The sequence below is a fragment of the Capra hircus genome, chromosome 21, assembly GCF_001704415.2.
Source record: "Capra hircus breed San Clemente chromosome 21, ASM170441v1, whole genome shotgun sequence".
NCBI lineage: Eukaryota > Metazoa > Chordata > Mammalia > Artiodactyla > Bovidae > Capra > Capra hircus.
The window spans coordinates 12,902,587-12,917,151 of NC_030828.1; positions in this window are offsets into that span (position 1 = coordinate 12,902,587).

Here is a 14,565-nt window from a genome sequence, read left to right on the forward strand (position 1 = left end):
CCACCAGGGAAACCCCTTTGCACCTCTATGTAGCTGAATTTGACAATTTCATGGCAGATGGGCCTTAAAGGAAATCTGGACCCGTGTGAATGGTGGAAAGAATTTCTAAATCATGGACATTGGGTTGGTTATGGGGAATGTGGACTCCAATTTTCTTTTAATACTTATTAAAGTATTAATATTAAATTAATTAATGTATATTAAATTTTAAAGCATGTGGGATCCCACTTATTAAAGCATGTGGGATCTAGTTCCCTGACCAGGGATTGAATGCAGGCCCCCTGCATTGGTAGTGTGGAATCTTAGCCACTGGACCACCAAGTAAATCCCTGAGAATTGAGCAAAGTGGTCAACACTTGACAAGCATTATCTCACAGAAACCCTGAAAGGCAAAAACAAGGATCACCAGTTTCTAAGTGAGTAAACAGAGGCTCTTAGAGTTTCAGCAACTTGCCAAAGATGATGCAATTTGGAAGAGAAGAAACTAAAGTTCCAACATCAGTGAGACTAGTGGGGCTCAGCCTGGGTGACACGGTCTCCGGGGACTTGGCCTGGAGAAAATTTTGGCTGGCACGGCTAGGGTGCTGCCTCTAGGATCTAGGATCCAGGGGGTGCTGTTAGACATCCCACAATGTGCAGGACAGCTGCCCACAGCAAAGAATTATCTAGCCCCACGTGTATGGTTAGATAGCATCACCACCTCAATGGACATGAACTTGAGCAAATTCCAGGAGATAGTGGAGGACAGAAGAGCCTGGCATGCTGCAGTCCATGGGGTCACAAAGACATGGGAATGACTTAGCGACTGAACAGCAACAACACGTCAACAGGTTGTGGTTGCAAAGTCGTGGGTGGGACTGACTCACAGCTCGTACAGCTGTGAGGGTTGGGCAGGCAAGCAAGGGCACAATAAAAAATTAATCCAAAATTACTTTGAGAACTGCATGTGATACTGTATAAGCTAAAGTTCTAAGCAGAGCCTCATTGCCTCCCAAAAGTTAATGGGACTTATGAAGGAGAGAATTTTTGAGACTCTGAAAACAGAATGATCCCCACCCAATATTACAACAGTTTGTCTGGTTAAAACCACGTGGCCAAATCCCCAGGCAGGGTCTTGAAATCAAGTTCCCACGTCTTTTCTGTGCCTAAACTGGATTTTCTAAACATGTAGGAAGCATTTTTAAACAGTGATCAAAAAAAAAAGGAAAGTTCCTGCAATGAAAACAAAGTATTAGAGAGAGCTGGACCACGAAGAGGGCTGAGTGCTGAAGAACTGATGCTTTCCAACTGTGGTACTGGAGAAGACTCCTGAGAGTCCCTTGGACTGCCAGGAGATCCAACAAGTCCATCCTAAAGGAAATCAGTCCTGAATATCCATAGGAAGGACTGATGCTGAAGCTCCAATACTTTGGCCGCCTGATGGGAAGAACTGAGTCATTGGAAAAGATCCTGATGCTGGGAAAGATTGACAGCAGGAGGAGAAAGGTGTGAGAGAGGATGAGATGGTTCGACAGCATCACCGACTCAATGGGCATGAGTTTGAGCAAACTCCGGGAGATAGTGAAGGACAGGGAAGCCAGTCCATGGGGTCGCAGAGTTGGACAGGACTGAGCGACTGAACAATAACAGGGGTGGCGAGGGGAATCTCATCCAGAACTCTCCAGAAGCCTCTACACTTCTCACTTATTGTGAGGATCAGACCCATGGGCTAGAGTCAGCCTGGGGGTTGTCCAGGCTCATCCCTCCGTGAAGCAGGCATTCCCTGAGCAGGTCTTACAGCTACCGGCAATCTCCTTTTATCCAAGAAGAAATGGCCCTGGCAAGTGGGGCCCTTGCCGTGCTGGCTCCACTCAGCCCTCCCTAAGCCCTACCCCTTGCAGACCTCCAACCTCCTTGCCAGGCCTTTGCCCCTTCTCTCCGGAAGGTTCCTTGCAGCCACCCTAAGCCACCTTCCTGGGCACTCAGTCTTCCTTCATCTGTCAGCCTGCAGCCCTGGGATTTCCCTCTGTGGTGCTGCTGAGCTCAGCTTCTGCCATTCCCTCAAGCATCTTCTCACAGACGGTTTGGTCTCCTACACAGTGGACAGAAGAGCTTCTTCAGGAAGATGAAGCAGCAAAGAAAAGTCAGTGGTGAGCTGTCGCCAGGGGTGACAGACGACTGCTAACCAGATGGCACTTTGACGTGAGGCCAGACGGCTTGGGAGTCAGAAAGCTTAAGTGACCTCGCGTCTCAGTTACGTTGTGACCTTACGCCTGTGACTTCACCTCCCTAAGCCTCAGTTGTCTTATCTGTAAAATGGGAGGGAGGTGAAAAACAATGCCTATCTGGTAGGCTTATTGTGAGGATCAGTGAGATACACATGCAAAGCATTTAATTGGCACCAGGCTTGGAGAACACGTTTTTTTAAAGGCATCTTTTTTTAGGAAAGATCCTTACTCACCATGGCCAGTAAGAGGCATTTTGCTTTAGTTCCACATTAAAGCACAGAGAATCAAACTGATCCATCCAGAGTTCTACAACCCTTTGCCACCCTGTGGAGACATGTTTGAAGTAGGGTTGGGTGTGCTGTCTACGATCAGAGCTTGGCTACAAGATATCCTCAGTAACCTATCACTGATCAAAGGCAGAAGTTCCCATACATTTTCCAGCAAGTGCAGGAAAAATAGAGCCATGATGGGTACAGATGAGAAGGGAAGATTGGTATGATCTGTCCCCAGAAGAACAACGTTCCCTGATTTTTTAAGAGAGCTTGTTAATTTCTCTGGTGCTACTGATTTCCTGTGGAGAAAGTGGTCTCCATCTCTGTTAAGGGAATGATCGTGACAAAACTACAAAATGCTTTGGCAGGAGTCACCCTGCAGCTTTACTTCCCCTGCCCCGTCCCAGCCTTCTGTCCCCTCTCTTCCCGCTCTTTTAGGGGACCGCCTTCTCTGGTATCCACTGCTGGCTTCTGGTGAACACTCCAGGGAGGCAGGGAGATGTAACCAGACCTGCCAGGCGATGGTATCAGCGGCCCCCGGTGGCTGGCACTTTGACTAAAGGCCTCCTCCCCCATCCTGCACTGTGATTGAGTTTCCCTCTCCCAGCCCGGATCCCCGGCGTCAGTGCCAAAGGGCCAGGCGCTCACCCTGCAGCCAAGAGCACCTGCGAAAGCGAGCCGGCCTGCCTGCCTGAGTTAGGCACCCGCTCTCCCCTGAGCAGACGGCTCTGAGTGCTCTGGGCAGGCCAAAAGCAGCAGCCAGAGAGACCTGTGGGCAAGTCCCTTTCCTTGGTCCCTGGGATGCTGGGGCTGAAATGCCCAGGGGGAGGGGCAAGGGTAACACGGTCATCTCCTTCAGCGATAAAGATCCAGGCAGTGTTGAAGGAGGTCCTCAGAGCTGGGGATCAAAATGAAGCTGGAGGCTGAGCACGCAGAGCAGGCTGCGCCCACGAATGGTGATTTGGGTGGGGAGGGAGACCAGTGCTGTCATGGGGGCTGGGATCCTAAATGTTGTCTCAGGTGTAGCTCGGGCACTCCACAATGCTGATAATAGGCTGGCTAAGGAACCCTATTGCCTGGGAAATCCCATGGACAGAGGAGCCTGGTAGGCGACAGTCCATGGGGTCGCAAAGAGTCGGAGACGACTGAGCGATCTTCACTTCACAGGGAACCCTAAGGGACAAAGAGAGTTGCATTGAAGAAAACCAGAAACTGTGTTTGCACTTTTTACACCAATACCAAAAGACACTGCATCAGCAGATGCAGTGCTGGTATCGTACCATCTCCCCGACTCCAGTCTCCTTATACCAGTGGGCTGGTCAGCCCGAGAGGTCACTTACTAAAGATGTCTAGCAGAGCTGAGTCACCACCACAGACTCCTTCAGCAGGACCCACCTTCACCAGCCAGAGGCAGCGCAGATGCAATCCAAAGTGCCACAGGAAACTTAGCCGTGTCATACGCCACGTCTTCATTTTATATACCAATAACAAATGTAGAGCTTACTCACACCTCAGGGGAGAAAGGGGGAACTCACCCTTATCAAGGTCCTGCTGTGTGCCTGGCCCTCCCCAGACGTCACCTCGCAGAGCCCGTACATTGCCTAGGAGGTGGTTTTCCCCTCCCTGTGGACTCAACGTCTCAGACTATAAACCCAATATTTGCCCGGCTCCCATGGCCAGCAATCAGCAACTGCCATCAGTTTCACCTCCCAGAGAGTTCTTGGTTCCACTCTTAAATCAACTTTCTCTGAGATTTCAAAACACAGCCCAGGTGGCTGAGATAGAATCGAACAGTCCACTGTGTTCCCCCCTCCTTGGTTATGTTTCCTTGTTATTCTTATAATCAGATACAATATTTTTTTGTTTGCTTAAGAATATATGACAGGTATCTGTATATTTGCTTTTTTATTCAAGTATAGTTCATTTACAGTGTCATGTTAGTTTCGAGTGTACAGCAGAGGTTCAGTTGCCCAGCTGATATATATATATATATGGATGGACTTCCCGGGGGCTCAGAGGTAAAGAATCTGCCTGAAATGCAGGAGATGCAGCTTTGATCCCTGGGTCGGGAAGATCCCCTGGAGAAGGGAATGGCTACCTGCTCCAGTATTCTTGCCTGGAGAATCCTATGGACGGAGGAGCCTGGTGGGCTCCTGGGGTTCACGGGGTCACAGAATCGGACATGACTGAGTGACTAATGTAAATATATATGTATGTCCTTTTTCAGACTTCTTTCCATTACAGGTTATTACAACATATTGAGTGCAGTTCCCTGGGCTGTGCTGTAGATCTTGTTGTTGACCTGTTCTATATATAATAGTATGTGTATGTTAACACCAAACTCCTAATTTAGCCCTCCCCCTCACGCTTCTCCTTTGGTAACCATAAGTTTGTTTTTTGTTTTTGTTTTTGTTTTTTAATACTGTATTGGTTTTGCCATACATTGACATGAATCCACCACGGGTGTACATGCGATCCCAAACATGAACCCCCCTCCCACCTCCCTCCCCACAACATCCCTCTGGGTCATCCCCGTGCACCAGCCCCAAGCATGCTGTATCCTGCATCAGACATAGACTGGTGATTCAATTCTTACATGATAGTATATATGTTTCAATGCCATTCTCCCAAATCACCCCACCCTCTCCCTCTCCCTCTGAGTCCAAAAGTCCGCTATACACATCTGTGTCTTTTTGGCTGTCTTGCATACAGGGTCATCATTGCCATCTTTCTAAATTCCATATATATGTGTTAGTATACTGTATTGGTGTTTTTCTTTCTGGCTTACTTCACTCTGTATAATCAGCTCCAGTTTCATCCATCTCAACAGAACTGATTCAAATGTATTCTTTTTAACGGCTGAGTAATACTCCATTGTGTATATGTACCAAAGCTTTCTTATCCATTCATCTGCTGATGGACATCTAGGTTGTTTCCATGTCCTGGCTATTATAAACAGTGCTGTGATGAACATTGGGGTACACGTGTCTCTTTCAATTCTGGTTTCCTCGGTGTGTATGCCCAGCAGTGGGATTGCTGGGTCATATGGCAGTTCTATTTGCTAACTTTTAAGGAATCTCCACACTGTTTTCCATAGTGGTTGTACTAGTTTGCATTTCCACCAACAGTTGAACAACACACTTCTGAATAACCAACAAATCACAGAAGAAATCAAAAAAGAAATCAAAATATGCATAAAAACTAATGAAAATGAAAACACAACCACCCAAAACCTGTGGGACACATAAGTTTGTTTTTGAAATCTGTGAGTTCATTTCCATTTTGTAAACAAGATCATCTGTATCATTTTTTTTAGATTCCACATACAAGTGATATATGGTACTTGTCTTTGTCCAACTTAATATGATAACCTCTATGGATGATAATTTCTTTAAAGTATCTGTCTCCCCTAATAGACTATCGACAGCCTGCAGGACCCCTCTGTGTCTTATGCCCTGAGTCTGGTTCTCTCTGTCCCGCACAGGAGGAATAAGTAAGAAAACTATGAATCATAGATGCAGACAGTTATGTGAGCCATCCTGGGGCCTAGATTCTGACCCAGGCTGACTGCTGCAAAGGCTCCACATGCCTGTTCAAAGTTAAGCCTGGCATGCTTGATTTTGAAACTCCACTTTCCATAGGCTGCTGGACCGAGTCCAAGATTCTGCTGTCCATGGGACACAAAAATGTCCCCAAAGCAACAGACTGCAACCTCCATCCCATACTCTCCCCTAGATACAATTATCATGGATGCCTGGTGAAGTTTTATTCTACAGACGGTGCTGTAGTTCAGCAACATTATAGATGAAGAAAGTCTTCATAGATTGTCCTACACAGGTAATTACCCCTGGTTTTCAATTACAAATGATTAATTCGTAGAATTTTAGATCCCCATACGTTCTAGGAGAAGGCGATGGCACCCCACTCCAGTACTCTTGCCTGGAAAGTCCCATGGACAGAGGAGCCTGGTAGGCTGCAGTCCATGGGGTTGTGAAGAGTCGGACATGATTGAGCGACTTCACTTTCACTTTTCACTTTCATGCATTGGAGAAGGAAATGGCAACCTACTCCAGTGTTCTTGCCTGGGGAATCCCAGGGATGGGGGAGCCTGGTGGGCTGCCATCTATGGGGTCACACAGAGTCGGACACGACTGAAGCAACTTAGTAGCAGCAGCATATGTTCTAAGTGCTTGGTGTATACTACCTTGTCTAATCTTTATAGCAATCCTACTTTTTTCCATTACAGGTTATTACAAGATACTGAGTATTGTTCCCCATGCTGTGCAGTAGGTCCTTGTTGCTAACCTATTCTATATATAATAGTGCATATATGTTAATTCCAAACTCCTAATTTATCCATCCCACTCAAGCTTCAAATCTTATGGAGCGGTTAAGGATTGTTATCATTCCCATGTTAGAGGTGAGGAGACTGAAACAAGAGAAAGGGAAGTAATTCATAGAATTTGAACCCAGGAAGAGGTCCCTTAACATCTCTGCAGAATTGCAAGTTAGAGGTTAATGTGCTTTGCCCAGAATAAATCTAGAAAATCTTATCTGTGAAAGATTGGAGAGGAAAGCTAATATAATTCCCTTACTTTAAGCCGGAATTCCTTCACAATTTACCCTTAGCTTGTTACTCCTTGGAAGGAAAGTCATGACCAACCTAGATAGCATATTAAAAAGCAGAGACATTACTTTGCCGACAAAGGTCGGTCTAGTCAAGGTTATGGTTTTTCCAGTGGTCACGTATGGATGTGAGAGTTGGATTGTGAAGAAAGCTGAGCACCGAAGTGTTATGTCCAGAGTCCGAGTCCCCAAAACTGAGAGAATAAGATGTCCACAGCAATGCAAAAGCATGAAGGGGTTTTATTTCTAGCTCGAGCTAGGGCTCCCGCCACATCCAACACAGTGGAGTGGAGCAAGAAGCCCTGAGCCCAGATTTACAGCAGTATTTATAGGTTTTAGAACAGAGAGTTGGCAAGGGCTGATTAGCTGCAGGAGTTTCCTAGTATTTACTAATTGGCTAATCTTTATTGGCTGCAGGGGTTTCCTGGTATTTACTAATTGGCTATTGGCTGCAGGGGGATGTCTTTTACATCCTGATAAACTCAAACCAGGTTATGGGGAGTATGTTGATTAGACAAGTCCTGGCTTCCACGGGGATGACCTCACTGGGCAATGACTCAGCCTTTCCCTTGAGTCCTATCTTAGTCCCTGAAGCCTATCATGGCGTTTGTTAGGTCCCAACACGAAGAATTGATGCTTTTGAACTGTGGTGTTGGAGAAGACTCTTGAGAGTCCCTTGAACTGCAAGGAGATCCAACCAGTCCATCCTAAAGGATACCAGTCCTGGGTGCTCATTGAAAGGACTGATGCTGAGGCTGAAACTCAAATACTTTGGCCACCTCATGCGAAGAGTTGACTCTTTGGAAAAGACCCTGATGCTCGTAGGGATTGGGGGCAGGAGGAGAAGGGGATGACAGAGGATGAGATGGCTGGATGCATCACCAACTCAATGGACTTGAGTTTGAGTAAACTCCGGGAGTTGGTGATGGACAGGGAGGCCTGGCGTGCTGCAATTCATGGGGTCACAAAGAGTCGGACACGACTGAGCGACTGAATTGAACTGAATCCTAATGTTACTTTGTTTTCCAACCAAAACACACAAAATACATAAACTGTGAAGACATAGGAAAGTTGTTTCACATTTGCTAACAGCCTAATATATCAGGAGAAGAAGAGAAAACCCTTCCCCTGATATATATGTAAGAGAAGGCCCTCTTCCATGACTTGTGACTCAATAACCAGACACTGATGATGGAATCCCACACCAGTTTTGTTTTGTTTTTTTAACCTTTGGACCTCCCTCACTCATTTCTCCTGGTCCAACACTCTGCCTCTCATAACCACTGATCCGTGCTATCTATGAGCTTGAAGTTTGGGGGAGTTTCTGTTTTGTTTTTAGATTCCACATATAAGTGAGATCATAAAGTATTTGTCTTCCTCTGACTTATCTCACTTAGCATAACTGCCCATGAGGTCCATCCATGTTATCACAAATGGCAACATTCAATCTTTTTTATGGCTGAGTGATATTCCACTGTGTATATACGGATCACATCTTCATCTGTTGATGGACACGTTGTCTCCCTATCTTAGCTATTGTAAATAATGCTGAAATGAACATGAAGGTACATGCGGCTGTGTGCTCAGTTGCTCAGTCCTGTCTGACTCTTTGCAACACCATGGACCATAGCACCCCCAGGCTCCTCTGTCCATGGGTTCCTCTAGGAAGAATACTGGAGTGGGTAGCCTTTCCCTTCTTCAGGGGATCTTTCCAACCCAGAGATCAAACCATGCTCCCCTGCATTACAGGCAGATTCTTTACCACTGAGCCGCTGGGGAAGCCCACAAAGGTGCTTACATATTTTCAAGTTGTTTTTTCTATTTGTTTGTTTTCTTTGGATAAATACCCAGAAATCCAGAAATTTAAACATTGTTTCACGTAAGAATTTATATTTCATTCTTCAGCTGTCCTCTTAATCCTAGACAGGACCTCTACAGGGCAGCAGCCTAAGGACAGGAGAATGGTGTCTATTCCGCTGCTTCCCTCTCCCCTGTTACCTCTGCCACTGCAGACAGATGCAGTGCTGAGCCTTGCAGCATTGGTCGGATGGAACAGAGATAAATTAGGGAAGTTCTTACTTACCTGGCACTATTAGAAGCTGGCCTTGTGTTCCAAGCATGACAGATATGGAAGCATGAGCCGACGCTTTCTCTGATGGGATGCTCTCATGGTCCTTTAGAATCCATCTCTGAACCATCACTAGGGGTCTCTCACTTTCTCTATTCAGACACTTGGCTTTTCCAGATCACTACTTCCTCATTCTGTAGTTCCCAAGAATCCAGCCGTGAGTGCCTTCCGCCTCACTCCACTGAGCTCAGTGGGTCCTTTGGACGGGTCCAGAGATAACCACCTCTGGTCCAGAGAGACCTCTGCTTTGTCTCCAGAGGCACCGCTCACACAAGGCAGCCCCCTTGCCCTCAGTCCCATCAGCCACACCTGCCTGGCTCACTGCCCGGCCTTTGGTTGAGGAGGAGGCGGGCACCTGGCTGCTCAGCTCCTTACCGAACGCAATAGCGGCAAACTTTTCCACATGGCTGTGCTGACTTGAAGGAAAAGGAGAATCAACAGCCCCCACCCTGGGCACACACACACACTCACACACACTCATACACAGACACAGACACACATACACGCGCGCGCACACACACACACTCACAATCACACACACAGACATGCACACTCTTCTTGCTCTATATGAGGAAATAAGAGTTCACAGCAAAGGTCTTTTCCAAAAATCTCCTTCTCAAAAAAACTTTTCTTCAAAATCTTCGTGCTCGCCCACCCCTTGATAATAGATGAGAGGGCTGAGTCACCTAAGCAGCTGTAAACCAGTCACTTCACCACTTTTTTGTGATGGTCTCTCTGCATGACGTACCTATGGTCTTCATCCTCAACCTGAAGTGAGAGACCCCTTGACGGTCCTGTCAGCGCAGGTCAGGAAGTGAGATGACAAGCGCCCGTGTCACAGAGGCCCTTTGAGAGTCATGTGTTTGCTGCTCGGACTGAGGCTCGGAGCACTTAAGAGTATTAATATACCTGTTCTGAGAAACCCCAGGCTTCCTATGCAACAGCCTCAAACGTCCTCAGAAAACTCCTGACCCCAGCACCAGAAAGCCCACCACACTCCCCTAAGCCCACCCTACCCTGTCCCTCCTGTGACTCTGCACAGGCCCCCATTTCGGCAGATCACCTCCCCTCACCCTCACGTCTGTGAACTGGCGGGAAAGCTTGCCTCTGGAAATCCTGCTTTCCTCATGAAAGAAGTTCCTTAGCATTTTTTTTAATTAATTTATTTTAATTGAAGGCTAATTACAATATTGTGGTGGTTTTGCCATATACTGACATGAATCAGCCATGGGTGTACATATGTCCCCCATCTTGAAGCCCCCTCCTACCTCCTTCCCCATCCCATCCTTCAGGGTCATCCCAGTGTACCAGCCCTGAGAACACTGTCTCATGCATCGAACCTGGACTGGCGATCTATTTCACATATGGTAATATACACGTCTCAAGGCTATTCTCTCAGATCACCCCACCCTCACCTTCTCCTACAGAGTCCAAAAGTCTGCTCTTTATATCTGTGTCTTTTTTGCTGTCTCACATGTGGGGTCATCATTACCATCTTTCTAAATTCCATATATATGCATTAATATACTGTATTGGTGGTTTTCTTCCTGACTTACTTCACTCTGTATAGTAGGCTCCAGTTTCATCCACCTCATTAGAACTGATTCAAATGCACTTTTTTAATAGCTGAGTAATACTCCGTTGTGTATATGTACCGCAGCTTCCTTATCCACTCGTCTGCTGAAGGACATCTACCATTTCATGAGCCTCTCCTAACGGAAACAGATGTTCAGCCTCATCACCAAATGACCTTCATTTCCATGGTACTTTCCTCCCACCTCGCCGTAGAAGCGACCTTTCCCACATGACCACAACTTCAGATTCTTTTCCCTTATAGGTTATTACAAGATATGGAGTACAGTTCCCTGTGTTATACAGCAGGACCCTGTTTTATATTCGGTGGTGTGCAGCTGATAATCCCATGGTTCCAATGTATCCCTCCCCTCCCTCCCACTTTTGTAACCATAAGTTTGTCTTCTGAGTCTGTGTCTATTCTGTAAATAAGTTCATTTGTTGTTTTAGATTCCACGTGAAATCTATCATATTTGATATCATATTTTGTCTGACTCTCTTCACTGAGCATGGTCATCTCTAGTTACACCTCTGTTGCCATAAATAGCAATATTCTTTTTTCTGACTCATATTCCATATATATATATATATCACATCTTTTTTAAATATAAAGGTTTCTAAAGGCCCAGAGACTTTTTATCCTAGCTCCATATATCCCCAGCCATGAAGAAAATAAATTGTTGTCCTTTGCAGCGAGACATGTTTCCTAAACATTATCTACAGGCTGACGTTAATCACTAAAAAGACACAGGGGCATCGTCACGTGGGTGACCAGACCTCAGGTGAGTCTGTGAAGAAAATGGCATGTTGGTTAGAAGGACTGCTCTGATCCCCTCCCCATCTCAGATCACAAATAATTCATTTGTTGATTCTTCAGCTGGGTGATGAGACATGATGGGCGACAGCGTGGAGGTCAAGGAGGCAGGACAGTGGGCATTTAAAGGCAAGGCTGTGAGCCCGAGACGCGCCTTCAGAATCTTCAAGGTTGGAAGCTCTGGATCCTGCCATTCATCATGTGCTCAGCCGCAGCCGTGTCCGACTCTCTGCAGTCCTACGGACTGTAGCCCACATCAGGCTCCTCTGTCCATGGGGATTCTCCAGGCAAGAATACTGGAGTGGGTTGCCATGCCCTCCTCTCCAGGGGATCTTCCTAATCCAGGGATCAAACTCAGGTCTCCCACATTGCTGGCAGGTTCTTTACCCCTGAGCCATCGGGGAAGCCCATTGTTCATCTATCTCCACCCAAATTTGGAGCCTTGACTGAAAAGTGGAAAAAGAGGTCTTATCTTCAGATGTCCTTTCATTGCTCTGACGGTTGAATCCTTGATGCTGGGAGAAAGTGAGCAAAGTAAGAGTCACGAGGCCGGAAACTCTTTCCCCAGCTGTGCTTCTCCGAGGCCTCTTCCCTTCTGTAAACAGCGCCAGATGGAGACTAAGGAGACTCTTAAAAAGGGACAAACGCCAACACCAAGTCGGCATTTTCTCCTATCACCCAAAGGCTGAGAGGCTGTGAGTGAAGAGCAAGGGCACTAAACAAGCCTGCCTGCCCGCCGCTGACAGAGAAGCACAGCCCCCTGGCCTGGTCGGGGTGGAGCTCTGCGGTCCAGGCTCACTTCACACTACCGCGCTATCCGAGGCCCTGGAACAGAGTGGCTTCCGTTGGCTCGCAGAGTCTCCTTTTCAGAACACACACTTATAAACATGTTTTTTTAGAGCCAAAACTTTTTTTTTAATAGCCTAGCTTTCCTTCATACCCAGCAGTCAGAAAACAAGGGGGCTCAGGGCTGTTTTCTCAGGGTGCTCACACCTGGCAGGCCTCCCAGGTGGCACTAATGGTCAAGATCCCACCTGCCCCTGCAGGAGATATGGGTTCAATCCGTGGGTGGGGAAGATCCCCTGGAGGAGGGCACAGCAACCCACTCCAGCACCCTTGCCTGGGAAGTCCCATGGACAGAAGACCCTGGCAGGCTACAGTCCATGGGGTCGCAAAGAGTTGGACACGAATGAAGGGACTCCGCACAGCACACACACCTGGTGATGCAAGGATGCACCTGAGGCTGAGGCAAGTCCTGTCAGCCCAGCTGGCTCATCCCAAATCACCATACATGTTCAACTCTTTTTTGAGGGGAAGGCTGTGCCATGCAGCACACGAGATATTCCCCCACCAGCCTTGGGGAGCATGAAGTCTTCACCACCAGACCACCAAGGAAGTCCACAGCATTCAACTCATAGGCAGAGAGACCCCTTGCCTAGAAACCCGTGGTTGAAAAGCCAACCACAATGAGACGCATTATAGGAACAGAACAATCAGCCATGTGAAGGCACAGGCTACCGCCACTTAGGGGGACCATTGCCAGTCATTTTTCTGGAAAAGGCCACCCTATCCCAGGGCTTGACTCACTGGATTAGAGTCATACTGCCCCTTGTGAGCAAACTGAGGGACAGCACTCCTAGGTGCCATTTCTCTTGTCAACTGCCAAATTATAAATGGCAACCCACTCCAGTATTCTTGCCTGGAGAACCCCATGGATGAAGGAGCCTGGTGGGCTGCAGTCCATGGGGTCGCAAAGAGTCGGACACGACTGAGCGACTTCACTCTCACTTCACTTGTCGCTCAGTCCTGTCTGACTGTTTGCAACCGCATGGGCTGTAGCCCACTAGGCTCTTCTGTCCATGGGATTCTCCAGGCAAGAGGACTGGAATGGGTCACCATTCCCTTCTCCAGAGGATCTTGCCAACCCAGATATCGAACCTGGGTCTGCCACATTGTGGGCAGATTCTTTACAGTCTGAGTCACCAGCAATCCTAAAGTTCCTCTTAACCTCATCCTCCTCTACCTTCTCCCGGGAAGAAACACCTACAGAAACTAAGGTTCAAGAAAATGCTCCGAGAGCTGATTTGTGCTGTTGTGCAGCAAAAACTAAAATTGTCAAGCAATTATATGCCAACTTTAAAAAGATAAAATCAATATGTGCAACAACGGTATATTCCACTCACATAAATCATATATATAGTTCAAGACCATAAAAGCCAAACAAAATTAAATTTAAATTGGTATATAGGCTATAAGATAAAAATACATATAAGAAACTAAAATTATCCTATTCTTTAAAATCACTTGAAAAAACTGAAGTCATGACTCAAGTCCTAGAAAATGGATAGAAAACCTGTATACACATGAATTGTAAAAGGGATCCCAATGTAGAAAAAAAAATACATTAAAAAACAACAACAACAACAACAATGATTTGGCCAGGTACCGCAGACCTGCTGCTGAAAATGCTAAACGCATACTCCCCTTGTTTCGCTGACGCTGTCTGTGACACCAGTTGCCTCACTGCTCACACTGTGCACGCTGTTGGTTGAACCCAGGATAGGCCAGGTGCAAGCTAAGCGGCTGGCAGGAGACGCGAGGAGCCGTAGGGACGGCAGACACGTTCATTCTCTCCCGCCAGGCACAGCAGTCATCCTGGACGCCCTGCATCCTCTGCTCTCAAGGCCCAGCCAACAGACGCATCCGCCAGGCAGCAGCAGTGCCGCTGCTTTCCTGCTTGCTGGCGGAGCTCAGGTACGCTTACCGCACAAAGCAACCCCGGCCACGCAGGTACCCCGTGACGCACATGCGCAGTGCATACATGATCGCAGCTGTTCCATGTCATTTACAAAGCGTGCGGTGAGAGATCCTGAAGACGCCGTCTTGGCTAATTTGCCCTCTGTCCCCCACGCTCCTGTTCGCCTACGAAATTCCCAAGCGAGATAA